We start from the raw sequence: 15,778 nt of genomic DNA on the forward strand, positions 1-15,778 counted from the left end.
TGACATAACTCTTCTTGTGAAGAGGGGCGTTGGCCAGAGCACCTATTTTGAGACAAATGCTATGACACCGTGAAGAATTATCCTTGGGTTCATGACCAAATCTCATCTTTGAAGCACAAGTGTCATCAATAATGGCTAATGTGAAAGACTTTATCGATTTGTGCATAATGGGGGAGGGAAAGATCATTGAGAAAACAACACTCCCCCTATGTCCATGCCTACACCTAGAGCAAAATATAATGATGAGTGAAGTGTGGTGTGCCTAGTTTCAATCCACATTGTTTGAATCAATGATATTTAGCTCATGCCTTAACTCGTGGAACCTTGCTTCATCTAGAGGCTTTGTGAAAATATCTGCAAGTTGCTCTTGAGTGTTGATGAAGAGGGCCTCAATATCTCCATGCTTGATATGCTCACGAATGAAGTGATGATGACTATCAATATGCTTGCTCTTGCTATGTTGCACCGGATTAAGGGAAATCTTGATAGCACTTCGATTGTCACATAGAAGAGGCACTTTGTCACAAGTGACATCGTAATCCTTTAAAGTTTGCCTCATCCATAGCAATTGTGCACAACAATTTGTGGCTGCAACATACTCAGCCTCGGTGGAAGACAGTGAGACACAATTTTGATTCTTTGAAGACCAACATACCAAAGAACGGCCAAGGAATTGATATCCTCCATAAGTTGACTTCCTCCCCACACAGTCTCCCGCCCAATATGAATCATAGTAGCCCACTAGATTAAAGCTTTCACCTTTGGGGTACCATAGGCCAAAGTTTGGGGTATTAGCCAAATATCGAAAGATTCGTTTGACTACTGCATAGTGGCTTTCCTTTGCTGTAGATTGAAACCGTGCACAAATTCCTACACTCAACATGATATATAGTCTAGATGCACAAAGGTAAAGGAGGGATCCAATCATGGAGCGATATACCTTTTGATCCACTACTTTACCATCGGGATCATTGTCGAGCTTGCATTTGGTTGGCATGGGAAACTTGACCGGCTTGACGTCCTCTAGCTCGAACCTCTTGAGCATGTATTGAGTGTACTTGGCTTGATTGATGAATGTTCCTTCTAATCCTTGTCTGATTTCAAACCCGAGGAAGAACTTGAACTCACCCATCATCGACATCTCAAACTTCTCGGTCATTAGTGCAGCAAACTCTTCATTGAAAGATTCGTTAGGAGAACCAAAAATGATATCATCAACATATAGTTGGCATATGTACAAATCCCCTTTGATCTTTTTGGTAAAAAGGGTGGGATCATTTTTCTCAATTCCAAACCCATGATCTTGCAACAACTCGGTAAGGTACTCATACCACGCACGTGGGGCTTGTTTAAGGCCATAGAGCGCCTTATTGAGTTTGTGTACATGATTAGGGAGCTTGGGATGCTTGAATCCCGGGGGTTGTTTGACAATACCAACTTATTCAAAGGACCATTAAGAAATGCACTCTTCGCATCCATTTGTTGCAATTTGAAATTATGATGAGATCCAAATGCAAGCAACATGTGAATGGATCCAAGATGAGAAACAAGGGCAAAGGTTTAACCGTAGTCAATACCCTTGACTTGGGAGTAGCCTTGAGCCACCAATCTTGCCTTGTTTAGAACCACAATGCCATTCGTGACTTGCTTGTTCTTGAAGATCCATTTGGTCCCAATGACATTATGTTCCTCTGTTGGTCTTAGCACTAATTCCCAAACTTGATTGCCCTCGAAGTTGTTCAGTTCTTCATGCATGGCCATAAGCCGATCCTCATCACCGAGCGCTTCATGTACTTGTTGAGTTTCACAATACAAAACAAACATGTGATGCTCATAATAGTTTAGTATTTTTTGATGAGTGGATACTCCCCTTTTTAAGCTTCCAAGCACATTCCTCATGAGATGTGATTTGACCCTGAGTTTGGATGCTATCTGGGTTGCACGATGCTCCAAGAGTTTCGCGCTAGTTAATTGAGGAGCATCATCTTGATCATGTTGTTTGGCCTTGAGTTTTGAGGCTCTCTTGGCAGCGCGACCCTTCAAGGGTGTCGCGCTAGGTAGTTGTGGAGCAACAACCTGATCATCTTGAGTTTCGTCTTGAGCTTGCTCACTTGTTTGTCCTTGATCTTGTGTCTACACTTGATCTTGATCTTGAGCAGACTCATAATTACCTTGGACATCATTTGGTGCATCACCATGTTCGTGTGGTTGATCTTGTCCTTGATCCCGTTCAGTAGGTTGAGGGCCTTCTCTTTGTTCTTCGGAAGCAAGTGGGTCTAGCGAGGGTGATGGCTCCACTTGAATAGAGCACTATCCTTCTCCTTCAGCCGCAAGGGGTTCCTCTATGGGGAGTATTTGACCAATCCCCATTCTTCTTATGACTTGAGGAGGAATTTCATCACCTACATCACAAAGGCCACTTTGCTCCACTCGGGAGCCATTATTTTCATCAAACTCCACGTTACACGTCTCCTCAACGAGTCCGGTGGACTTGTTGAGGACACGGTAAGCATGAGAGTTTGTAGCATAACCAACAAATATGCCCTCTTGAGCTCTAGAATCAAATTTAGCCAAACGAGCACCTTTCTTGAGAATGAAACACTTACAACCGAACACCCTGAAGTACTTGAGGTTGGGCTTGTTTTCGGTAAGAATCTCATATGGAGTCTTGTTCAAGCCTTTGCGGAGGTAGAGCCGATTGGATGCATGACATGCCATGTTGATGGCTTTGGCCCTAAAGTTCTACGGAGATTTGAACTTTGCCATCATTGTTCTCGTTGCGTCCATCAATGTGAGGTTCTTCCTCGCCGCCACACCTTTAGGTTGAGGGGTGTGGGGTGCTGCATATTGGTGCTTGATCCCCTCATCACTAAGGAACTCATCCAAGGTGTAGTTCTTGAACTCGGTGCCGTTTTCACTTCTAATCATCAAAACCTTTGCTTTAAGTTGTCGTTGAGCTTCATTAGCAAAGTTGAGGATGGTCTGTTGAGTCTCACTCTTCCTCTTGAAGAAATATACCCAAGTGTATCTTGAGTAATCATCCACAATCACCAAGCAGTACCTTCTACCCCCAAGACTGGCAAAGGATGGATGACCAAAGAGATCCATATGGAGGAGCTCCAAGGGGCTCTTAGTGTAGATGATAGTCGTGGGACGGTGACCTGATTCATGAATCTTCCTTTCAATACAAGCACTATAAGGACGATCTCTGGCAAAACTCACATTTTTTAGTCCACGAACATGGTCCCCTTTGAGGAGACTTTGCAAAGATCTCATATTGACATGAGCTAGCCGGCGATGTCAAAGCCAATCCACATCAACTTTAGCCATTAGACAAGTCGTGGTTTTAGTGGGTCGCTATGAAAATTTCACCACATAGAGACCATTTTCGACATATCCAACATAGGATACTTTAAGAGTCTTGCTCCACAAAAGGTCCACGGTATGAATATTAAATAATGTGGCAAACCCATAATTGCAAGTTGACGAACAGAAAGCAAATTGTATGCAAGGGACTCAACAAGCATGACCTTCTCTATAGATAAATCTTGAGAGATGACCACCTTACCAAATCCTAATACCTTAGATGTTGATGCATCAACAAATTGGACATGGGTAGGCATAGATGGAGTAGGATGCACATCTACCACCAAGTCCTTGCTCCCGGTCATATGATTTGTTGCTCCACTGTCGAGCAACCATGACGCCCCACCGGAAGCAAACTCCTACAATAGATCAAGGCTTGGTTTTAGGTACCCATTCTTGAATGGGTCCTTTGATGTTAGAAACAAGGGTCTTAGGAACCCAAATAGCCCATTCAATGTACTCATAATAAGAACCAACATATTTGGCATAAACATGCCCATCACTAGCACGACATAAAACATAGGAAGGATTAAAGTCGACGGCTGTGTTGATAGGGACGGTTTTGCCCTTCTTGGCATTACCACCCCCTTCCTTGTTCTTTTTCTCCTTATGAGTATCATCACCCTCTTTGACAAAAATGTCCTTGAGAGCAAGATATCGCTTGTTCCTGTTCTTCCTTTTTCTTTTAGACTTGGGTGTACGTCCAAGTCCCTCCTTTCCTACCACTTCCTTTTGATTACTCAAAAGGTCATTTAGGTTCTTCTCGCCTTGGATGCATTACACAAGGCCCTTATCTAGTTGATCTTCCAACTTAGAATTTTCCTCCACAATATGCACATGCTCACAACAAGGGTTAGTAGCACAAACATTATCAATTAGAACAAAGGGAGGACAAGTAAAGATCTCCTTGGTAAGTTTTACTTGGAGTTGATCATAAGACTTCTTCAGAGAGGAATCAACACCTTTCAGGACCTTGTGCGCCTTGTCAAGTGTGTCAAAATCTTCCTTGAGTCTATCATGGCCAACCCCAAGTGCAACCTTTTCAGACTTAAGCACACAGGCAAGTATAATAGCGTGATCAAGCTCTTTTTGTAACTTAGCACAGTCAACGTTCTATGACTCCTCAAGAGCCAAATGAAGATTGCGCTCTTCTTATAGAGCTATAAATAGTTCTGCAATCTCGTCGGCATATTCACGACTATGTCCTTGCATCTCGGAGATAGTCTCCTCATGAGAATCAATGAGATTATTAGCCTCACCAAGTTGTTCCAAAAGAGCAACAAAATGCTTCTTGGATTCTCCTTTGATTTTACACAAGAATTTTTCAAAATCATGCCCATCAAGCTCCACTACATCACTATCATCAACACAATCTAACAATGAAGGAGTAGTAGTGATGGTCGTCTTAATGTTGGGTGTTACCTGATTGATACCTTTGGCCATAAGGCACTTGACGATGCGGTTTTTGTTGGGGGCACCGAAGAGAGACACCATGGGAGAGGAGGTGGTAATGGCCACAATTGCCGTTGCCATCCCCTTGCGGCATGTATCATCATCGGAGGTGTACTCTTCAAGTGCCACCAACCCCTTTGGGTGAGGCTTCTTGGTGAAGTTGTTCTTGTTTGGGAAAGACTTGGCTTTGTCTTTGCAAATGAGCTTGCCCCCATTGTCTTCCCTCTTCTCATAAGGACATCTGCCACGAAGTGGCTTACATTGTCGCAGTTGTAGCATGTCCTCACACGCTGCCTAGTCTTGGACCCACTTGAGTTATTCTTGGAGAAGCTGGGCCTTGAGTTTCTCTTGTTGCCCCAAAATTGCCTTGAGGAAAGAGCCATGTGCTCGTGATAAGCATACTTTGTGTCTTCGGGGCAACCGTCCTCTTCTTCTTCCTCTTCTTCATGTGAGATAGCCTTGGCTTTCAAGGAAAGGTTGGGTGAAGCTGTCTTTGACCAAATACGAGCAAGAGCATTGTCGGGGTCTTGTTCATGATATTCATGGCAATGAATTCATCCAACACTTCGCCAGAGGACAAGGTGTGGAAATCTAGCCTTTGATGAATGACGAAAGACATAGCTTTGTTGAATGGCATGATGGCCTTGAGAAACTTGCGCTTGATCCAAGTGTCATCCACATCCTTGCTCCCGTGGTCTTGGAGAGCAACGGCAAGAGCAGTCACCCTTCGATAGAGATCTTAGGGGTCCTCATCTTCCATCATCACAAACTTATCGACCTCATCAAGAACCACTTCATATTTTGACCGTTGAATGCTTGATCTTTCCTTGTACAACACCATGATGTGCTCCCAACAATTCTTAGCACGAGTGAAGGGGCGCAAGTGAGGTAGATCTTCACTAGGTACCGCGGATTGAAGGATGAACAACGCGGAATGATTATATTGATCGTCCGCCTCTTCTCTTGGAGTGAGGTTGCTTGCGTCATGTGGGTAGAAGCCTTGCTCAATGATTCTCCATAGATTTGTTGATCTGTGATTCAAATGAGACTTGATGCAAAATATCCAATTAGCAAAATCACCTTTAACAAGCTTAGGAGGAGGACCAAGGTTATTAATATGCAGTGTAGGGACCAGTCCTCCATAGACCGAGGGAGGAGGAACTGAGGCAAAGGTTCCCGTCCCAGTTTTGTTAAGAGAGAAAGAAGGTTGAGTACCTTTAGCCGCTTACTTGGCGGAATTGGCCTCCGACAACGCTGTGGTAGGTTTAACCACCAACACCGGTTCGGGAGAATTTTTCATCCCCTCAAGCAATTCTTTAAGCATGGTCTTGACTTCGACCGTCATGGACTTCTTGAGTGAGGCCATAGCCTCATTCAAGTCGTCCCGTGTGACCGAGCTCATAACCACGGCCTCGGGTATTCCACTCGCAACCACACCGTCATCAACCATACTCTTCGGGTGGTGAAACCCTTAATAAAGAGACATGGCTCTCATACCAATTGAAAGGATCGATATGTTTGACTAGAGGGGGGGTGCTACGGCGCCAGAAATCGGCACGTTGACGGGAGACTATTCTTGACTCGGTACTCCCCGGCAACGACACCAAAAATCCCCGGCAACCTCTTGAGCTTGCGTTGGTTTTTCCCTTGAAGAGGAAAGGGTGATGCAGCACATGAGCAGTAAGTATTTCCCTCAGTTGAGAACCAAGGTATCAATCCAGTAGGAGAATCAAGCCAAGTGTCCAGAGTACCTGCGCAAACACAAACGATCTTGCACCCAAAGCTATAAAGGGGTTGTCAATCCCTTCAAGATTGATTGCAAAGTGAGATCTGAAGGCGGAAAGTGCAACGAAGTAAAAGTGTAAGGCTGAAAATATGAAGTGAAGTAGACCCGGGGGCCCTAGTGTTCACTAGAGGCTTCTCTCAAAATAGCAAATATTACGGTGGGTAAACAAATTACTGTCGAGCAATTGATAGAACTGCGCAAAGTCATGACGATATCTAAGGCAATGATCATACATATAGGCATCACGTCCGAGACAAGTAGACTGATATTTTATGCATCTACTACTATTACTCCACACATCGACCGCTATCCAGCATGCATCTAGTGTATTGAGTTCATGACGAACAGAGTAACGCCTTAAGCAAGATGACATGATGTAGAGGGATAAACTCAAACTAATGATGAAAACCCCATCTTTTTACCCTTGATGGAAACAACATGATGCGTGCCTCGCTACCCCGTCTGTCAATGGGTGAGGTCACCGCACGGTATGAACCCAAAACCAAGCACTTCTCACATTGCAAGAATCATACATCAAGTTGGCCAAAAAAAACCCACAACTCGAAGAGAATTACATGGATAGGAAATCATGGATATAAGAGATCAGAAAAAACTCAAATAAGATTCATAGATAATCTGATCATAAATCTACAATTCATCGGATCTCGACAAACACACCGCAAAAGAAGATTACATCAGATAGATCTCCATGAAGATCATGGAGAACTTTGAATTGAAGATCCAAGAGAGAGAAGAAGCCATCTAGCTACTAGCTATGGACCCGAAGGTCTATGGTGAACTACTCACGCATCATCGGAGAGGTCATGGTGTTGATGAAGAAGCCCTCCGTATCCGAATCCCCCTCCGGCAGGGCACCAGAACGTGCCCCAGATGGGATCTTGCGGAGACAGAAGCTTGCGGCGACGGAAAAGTATTTTTGTGGATCTCTCCCACGGATTCAGATTTTTAGGGAATTTATAGGCGGAATAAGTAGGGCAGGGAGCCACGGGGATCTCACAAGCCTCCTAGGCTCCCCCTAGGCCGGGCCCGGTGGGCTTGTGACCCCCTCCGAGGTCCCCTGCCTTGGTTCTCAAGTCTCCTGCATGTCTTCTGTTATGGAAAAAATCATTCCCCAAGTTTTATTCCGTTTGGACTCCGTTCAAAATTCTCCTCTGAAAAGGGTCAAAAACACGGAAAAAACAGGAACTGGCACTTGGCACTAAGTTAATAAGTTAGTGCCAAAAAACACATAAAATGCATATAAAACATCCAAAGTTTGACAATATAATAGCATGGAACCATCAAAAATTACATATACGTTGGAGACGTATCAAGGGTGAATAGGCAACTACCAATTTTAATCTTTTCTTAACAAATTAAGGTTAGCAACAAAAGGTTCTCTAGATGAAAAACTAGGTGAGCAACCTATATGATGCTAACAACCATGACAACAAGTGCAAGCAAAGAATACACCACAACAATAATAAATACGAAGTAAAGGTAAGAGATAACCGCAAGTGGAACCGATGGAGACGAGGATGTGTTACCGAAGTTCCTTCCCTTTAACAGGAAGTACGTCTCCGTTGGAGTGGTGTGGAGGCACAATGCTCCCCAAGAAGCCACTAGGGCCAACGTATTCTCCTCACGCTGTCACACAATGCGAGATGTCGTGATTCCACTATTGGTGCCCTTGAAGGCGGCAATCGGACCTTTACAAACAAGGTTGGGGCAATCTCCACACAAAGCTTGGAGGCTCCCAACAAGACCATGAAGCTTCACCACAATGGAATGAGGCTTCGAGGTGACCTCAACCGTCTAGGGTGCTCAAACACCCAACAGTAACAAGATCCGCAAGGGATTAGTGGGGGGAACCAAATATCTCTTGGTGGAAGTGTAGATTTGGGTTATCTCAACCAATCCCTAGAAAATCAACAAGTTTGATTGGCTAGGGAGAGAGATCGGGCAAATATGTGCTTTGGAGCAAAATGGATCTTGGAGAGGTAAGTGGTGAGCTTCTAGAGGAAGAAGACACCTTTATATAGTGGGGGGACAAATCCAACAGTTACCCCCACTTACAGCACTCGCAGAGCGGTACTACCGCTGCAAGGAGCGGTGCTACTGCTGCGAGGAGTGGTACTATGGCTTCCACGAGCGGTACTACCGCTTGGTAGGCTCACCAGCCACAGTAGTAAAAAACTACTATCGTGCCTACCACCGCTGGGGAAAAGATGCGTAAAAAGTCCGATGGAGCGGTAGTAAAAAACTACTATCGCCCAAAGAGTGGTCCTACCGCCCACAGAGCGGTACTACCGCCCTTGGAGCGGTAGTAAAAAAACCATGCCGAGAGCGGTACTAGCGCTCCCAGAGCGGTACTAGCGCTCCGAGAGCGGTACTACCGCTGGTCCTTTTGCACATGCAAGAAAGATAAGGTTGGATCTCCATTGTAGCAGGGGAAAGGTGGTGCAAATAGGAATGCGTACGTGTTAATTCCACCCAAACCTTTCCAACGTGGGCCCCCTCTTAATAGTACGACTTTCCTATGACTCAAAACCATCAAGAAGAACCGTAGAAAACCATCGTGCTTGGAAGACACCGAGGGGTGCCGAATCTTCCTATGCCTAGCCATGTATTATCTGAAATGCTCAATGCACACGATTAGTCCGGAGGGGTAGTGTCATCAATCACCAAAATCACTTAGGGAGAAATATGCCCTAACATCACGGATCCCGCAAGTTGATCATCAAAACATACATCAAGTAAATCAATAAAACATCCCATTGTCACCACAGATATCCCATCACAAGACATACATCAGGTGTTCTCAAATCCTTAAAGACTCAATCCGATAAGAAATCTTCAAAGGGAAAACTCAATTCATCACAAGAAGATAGAGAGGGGAAAACTCCATATGATTCATCTATATTAATAAAGCTCGCGATACATCAAGATCGTGCCATCTCAAGAACACGAGAGAGAGATCAAACACATAGGTACTGGTACATACCCTCAGCCCCGAGGGTGAACTACTCCCTCCTCGTCATGGAGACCGCCGGAATGATGAAGATGGCCTCCGGTGATGGTTTCCCCCTCTGGCAGGGTGCCAGAACGGGCTCCCGATTGGTTTTTTGTGGCTCTGGAGGCTTGTGGCGGTGGAACTCCCGATCTAGGTTTCTTTTCGGGGGTTTTTGTATTTATAGGAATTTTGGCGTTAGACTCACATGAAGGCGGTGCTCGAGGGACCCACAAGCCACACGGGCGCGACATAAGGAGGGGCCGCGCCCTGCAGGATTGTGGCCTCCTCGGTCACTTCCTGGCCTAGCTCCGGTGCTTCTGGGTCTCTTTTGGTCCATAAAAAATCACTGTAATTTTTCAGCCCATTCCGAGAACTTTTATTTCTGCACAAAATTAACACCACGGTAGTTCTGCTAAAAACAATGCCAGTCAGGTTTAGTTCTTATAAAATCATACCAAAATCATATAAAATTATTGTAAACATGGCATGAATAGTTCATAAATTATAGATACGTTGGAGACGTATCAACTACCAGTCAGAATCCAATAGGGACTTCAATTCCCTCAGGGCCCACTACTTATGGCTCTGCACATACTTCTTCAAGTGAAGAGTGAAGAAGAACATGACCACTGGGTGAGGAAGAAGGCCCAGCCCTAGCGAAGTCCTCAATGTTCCTTCTAGATCAGAAGAATAAGAGGAAGGTGATGATGAAGTACTTGCTGCTATCATTAGAAACAAGCAAGAAAGGGTCGCACATGCCAAAGGCACCACCATTCCCCTCATGTTGGATCGAAAGATGATATTCGACTTCATAGATCTCTCGTATGAAAATCCTCTCACCCATTGACGACTCGAAGATTCCATCTAGACCAAGCCACATGCTAACAACCTTCATCAATGAGGAAAAATGGAAGGTTCGGAAAGCCAACCAAGCTAGAAAGGCTTAGACTCGGAAAGAGAGTTTTCTGAAGAAAAACATTCTGAATATGACCCCTAATCATCTCCTCACCGATCAAACTGAGATAAAAAACTCAGTGAAGAATACTGTCGCTTTCATGCGGACTAGAAGGGCGCAAAAGTCAGATTCGTCTACAACAAAGTCATCCCTAACCACAACAAACAGGTTGCAGCCAAAACGCAACGTCAAATTTCTCGGCCTGGCTACATTGTTAAACTGCGTGATGGCTCTGACAGGGATGAAGAAATTCCTGCAACTGACGAACCTGACAGGCCAGCTGAAGAAATGGCTGCGCCTGAAGAACCTATTACTACGAGGACGAATGCATCAGCCGTGCTTGAAGAATCTGCTCCAACTCCAAAATCTTCACAAGCAAAGAAAGTGAAGCTTCCTTCTGCATCAGAAGTGCAGAAAACAAAGGGTGCACAAAAGGAAGAAGCAAAGTAGAGAAAGGCTTCAATGAGCTTAGAGTCCTTAGAAGCAAAACGCTTGAGGACTTTGACAAGTTCCTCAATAGCACCTATTGACGCCACCCCTATCAACACGACACCCTCATATGTGCTGGTGCCATTTGGTGTTGAGCATGTCATCCAAGAAGGGGATGAAGAAATGGAAGAGACTCGATCTGGTGCGTCCACACCAAATGTTGAAGAAATTGAAGCATATCCAAATCCTTCAATTCCTCAACCCTCATCTCCTGAGCCACAACAGAACACAAATTTGGGAGATGAAGAAGTAGACATTGGCGGTACAACACCAATGATCAATGACGACTATTGGGAAGAGGTTCATCCCAACTCACCATTGACAACCCCACTTCCCCAAGTTCCTCAGTCCCTGCAAAAACTTCAGAAATTCATATAGGATCTGAAGACAAGAGCACTCCGATGAAGTCCATCCCGGTGACTGAATCAACTACATCAGCTGAAGACACTGCAATTCAAACAACTACCAAGGAAACTGCTGCACCAGAAATTGATGAATATACGCAACATATTCTTCACACTGAGAAAAGTGTGGCTGAAGAACATGTTCCTCAAAATGAAGGCACTGCCTGTGAACCTCATGTTGATAATCCTCAGTTTGTAGTGGTCATGGCTGAAATTCCTCAAACTAAAGATCTTCGAAGACTTGTGGGCCGTTTCAAGCCAAATCTTCCACCCAAAACTCTTCACCCTTACACTGGAATAAGAAGGCCAAATTTTGATGAACAACACTATTTCATTGGCGCAAATCCTTTTGACTCTCCAAGGATAAGGCGCAACAGATTTTGGACCATTACTCAGCTGAATTACTATGGCGTTGTACTCTTCAACAATAACAAAGTCTTTCAGCATCGGCAAATTCCTCATGCAGATATGGAGAACATTCCTCCAGTTATTTGCGTTCTTTTTTACGCTGGACTACTCCCATTCTGCATGGACATATGTGACTGGAATGAGGAAACCATACTTCAATTCTATGCTACGTTGCACATCTCACGTGAAGTATCAGATGTCAACACTTGGGTACTAGACTAGATTACTCAGAATACTCATTACAAAGCTCATGCCACGGAATTAGTTCGTGCAGTCCCACTTCCAATTCCCTCGGAGGGAGCCAGATGCACCAATGAAGAAACTGAACTGTCCAATCATATGATGCAAGTCATGATGAAGCCTTTGGCTCTTGGAATGCCGCCAAGAACCACATTCCTCGTGAAGGAATTGCTTTATATGCCCAGGACAGCATACTGCATTTTGACCAAAACCCTTAGTCCAATCAAGGGGCATAACTCTGAAAATGAAGATGTTGTGGGAATCATGAAGAATTTGATTTTCAATATCATCCATGTGATTCCAATAAATCTTCACGATTTATTCATGAGGACTTTGGCCAACAATGTTTTGTCACCTTTTGATCTGAAGCCTTATGCGCCATGGATTCAGAAATTCATCACGGCCAGATCTACAGTTCCTTACAAGGCAGATTTTCAGAATCACCTCAGCTACTTGCCTCCACTTGAAGTCATCAAGAAATCCTTCAAGATGATTGAAGGCAATGGAAAATTTGTGATTGATGAAGGATCTCCGCCCCTTGATGGCCAATTTTGCAAAGCCGCATCTTATTCCACAAATGATGACACTACATCTCAAGACTTAGCTGCAAGAGGTAAAACCCCTCATGAATCTGCAGTGCGTGTGATGATTGACCATGAGCTTTTGCTAAGTCTTTATCAGAAGGTTGATCACAACCACAAATGGGTAAAGCGTCAGTTTGGTGCTATTGTGGATGATCTCAATGCAACTCGGAATGTTGTGAAGAAACATCACTATTACTTTCATGAGATCTTTGACCGCACATGGGTGTCATACCCTGTTTTTGGCTTCCCTGACTAATTAACTTATTTCAAAATTTAGGACCAATTAAAATTTTTGTGAATGTTTGTGATGCTTGGAGTGACTATTGTCTACCTGTTTGTTTAAATGCATGTGATTGATCCCCATTAATTCTTGCCATCCTCCTAATCACCTCCTCACTCCATGATCTCCTACCCAATGATCATACCATGTGTTTAGGAAAAATATCTATTTTTACCAAATATTATTTTCGCCAAAAAGCTTTTCTTTGAATTAAACTTTCAAACACCTCACATGAGGTTTGTACTACAAGTCCTCAAATTAGGGAGTTTCTTTTGCACCAATTGTTTTATTTAAAACCATTATCAAAATGACTTTCAAAAACCACCATATTATTACTTTAAAAGTTATTTTATTATTTTATTTAAAAGCCCTTCTATGAGGCCAGAAATGGTCTCCTATGAAGGAAAGTTTTTTTTATTGCCTTCAAAATATTTCAGAAAATTTAGGGAAACTGAGTGGATATATTTATTCCATATTTCTTAGTTTAAACACATGGTCATGTTCAAAATATTGGGCAAACCCCTCCAAAACCATTCCTGCCTATTTCAAGCTTTTGGAATATTTCTATAGGAAATATTCTCAATAAATTCCAGTAAAATTCTAGCATGTCATCTATGATATTCCTGATGATCTTGCCAAGTTTCATTTCAATCCAAGTTGATTTGACTCCCCTAATCACTCTAAAACCCTATCTGTCCAGAATCAATGAGCAACTCTACATCGTGAAGTGTCTCCGATTGTGCTCAAATTTGGTCGACATGTTCCAGTGCTCCAATGAGGCATCCACACCAAGTGGTACATCAAGGAGAATAGAGGAACTTGTCCTAAGACCCTCAAAACCTTCTCTGTTGATTTCTGACTTTGACAAACTTTACATTATAAAGTTTGTCCAATTGACCTCAAAAATTTTGTGCATTCCTTAATGCTCAAATAATGCCCCTACACCAAATATTGGATTTGTGGGAATTTATTTGAATAGGGTTCTAAGCAGAAACCCATTTCTGCCCCTTTCTAGGTTTTTTCAAGTCTACATTGGAAAACTTCTCCAGGAAATCCCAAATTTGGTGTGCAAGCCTATTTTCCTCTATTATTTGACCCTGCTAAGTTTCATAGCCATTGGAATCCATATGATAGCCTAACCACAGATCAAACACCTTGTGTGCACTCACTAATTTGGCTTCTTTTGCCCCTTCCACCTTATTCCTTGAGCTCAACTAACTACCACAGCCTCACATAGTTACATTTCACCTCGAGTAACTTTCCCATGCCCAGTGGTCAATTATTGGAGAAGGTCCCTTTGTTACTTTCTCTCATTTCCACCCTTGGCAACACTGTTTTACTCTTCCTTCCATTCTTCTGCTTAAGCTATCACCCCAACTCTTTCCAGAGCATCTAATATATGCCAAGGCTTCATTTAGAACCAAGATATGGCGTGCTCATGTGGAGAAAATGGGCAGCACCTCCTCAAGTTCATTTCTGGCTGAATCATGGCTTTGAACAACAAGTAGTATCTACCATCATTTGTTTGAAGTGAAACTTTGCAGTATTAAAGTCCTTCCATGCCTAGCACTGCCAGGCATAGTTTATCTCCAAGGATCCCCACCTAAGACCCCCTGTTGTCAGCTCTAAGTTTGCTGTTAGGAACTTTGCAGCAGTCAAGGCCAGTTCAACCCAACTATACTAGCCTCCAAACTCCAGAGTTACCTTCCTGCATGTGTGCCTTGTGTGCTGGACATGTTTTGCTGATCATCGCAAACCTGTGGGCGTGAGTGGCCCAGGTGACCACCTTCTGGGCATGCAGAACTGGTGCCCTGCACCTTGTCTTCCTCCTGCAGGCTGTGTGTGGCCATTTCAACATGTCTCAGCACGCCACATATCTCCATTTGACCAGTCCAACGTCTCCCCGACGCCAGCTTGCCTCCAAAACCCTTCTGGCACGCTTGTCTGCCCCGTGCTCTTAGAGCTCCAGAGAGCCCTGAGCTCTCTCCCTCCTTTCCCTCTACCATCTCCTCCTCCCCTTGAACATTAGCAGTAGACGGAAGCTCTCCCTCTCACCCGAGAGCCCCCTCGAACTCCCCATTCCCTCCTACGCCTTCCTCTCTTTCTGAGCTCTCTCCTCTCCCCATGGCCGAGGGGTAGAGCTCCGGCCTTCACTCGGGCTAGCATGCGAGAGCCTCCCCTCCTCCTCTGATGCACTCTGCAGGCCCCCTCGCCGACTTGAGCCACGCCGCCGCTTCCCTTATTCCCTCCGATGGTCATGGCGCCGCGCCTCCATGGCCGCGAGCCACATCTGCCGCGGCAGGAGCAGGCCGCGCCCAGGATCCCCTGGGGCATGGGGCCCTCTTCTCCCCGGGTCGCCGCCCCTCCATGGCACTCCGGGAGGCCGGGCCTCGTCGAGCGTCGTGTAGAGAGCCGTCCCCATCGGCGCCGGGATCCCAGGGCTCACCTCCAGTCAGCCGGGCGGGAGGTTGAAGAAGGGATCGTGGGCCCCACGCGTCGGCCGGTGGGTGCAGCCGCCAGGAGGGCCGCGCCACTTAAGTGGCAACGCCCCCACCCTTGTCGTCTCCATCCGTGGAAGGCGCATTTCGCGCTAGGGCGCCTCCTGCGTGGCCCGGCTGGCCAAGCCAAGCCAGTGGGCCGGCCTGGAGGCCTACCAAGTGCCCAGTGCGTAGGATAGCCAAGTCTGGAGGCCCCTATTGTCCTTTTCATTTATCTACAAACTTCAAAAATCTCCCATAAATTCATACTAACTCCTATTTCATTGATTCAAATTTCTGCAGGATCCTAAAAATAAGGCCGAT

This window comes from Hordeum vulgare, chromosome 4H, assembly GCF_904849725.1.
Source record: "Hordeum vulgare subsp. vulgare chromosome 4H, MorexV3_pseudomolecules_assembly, whole genome shotgun sequence".
NCBI classification, from domain to species: Eukaryota; Viridiplantae; Streptophyta; class Magnoliopsida; order Poales; family Poaceae; genus Hordeum; species Hordeum vulgare.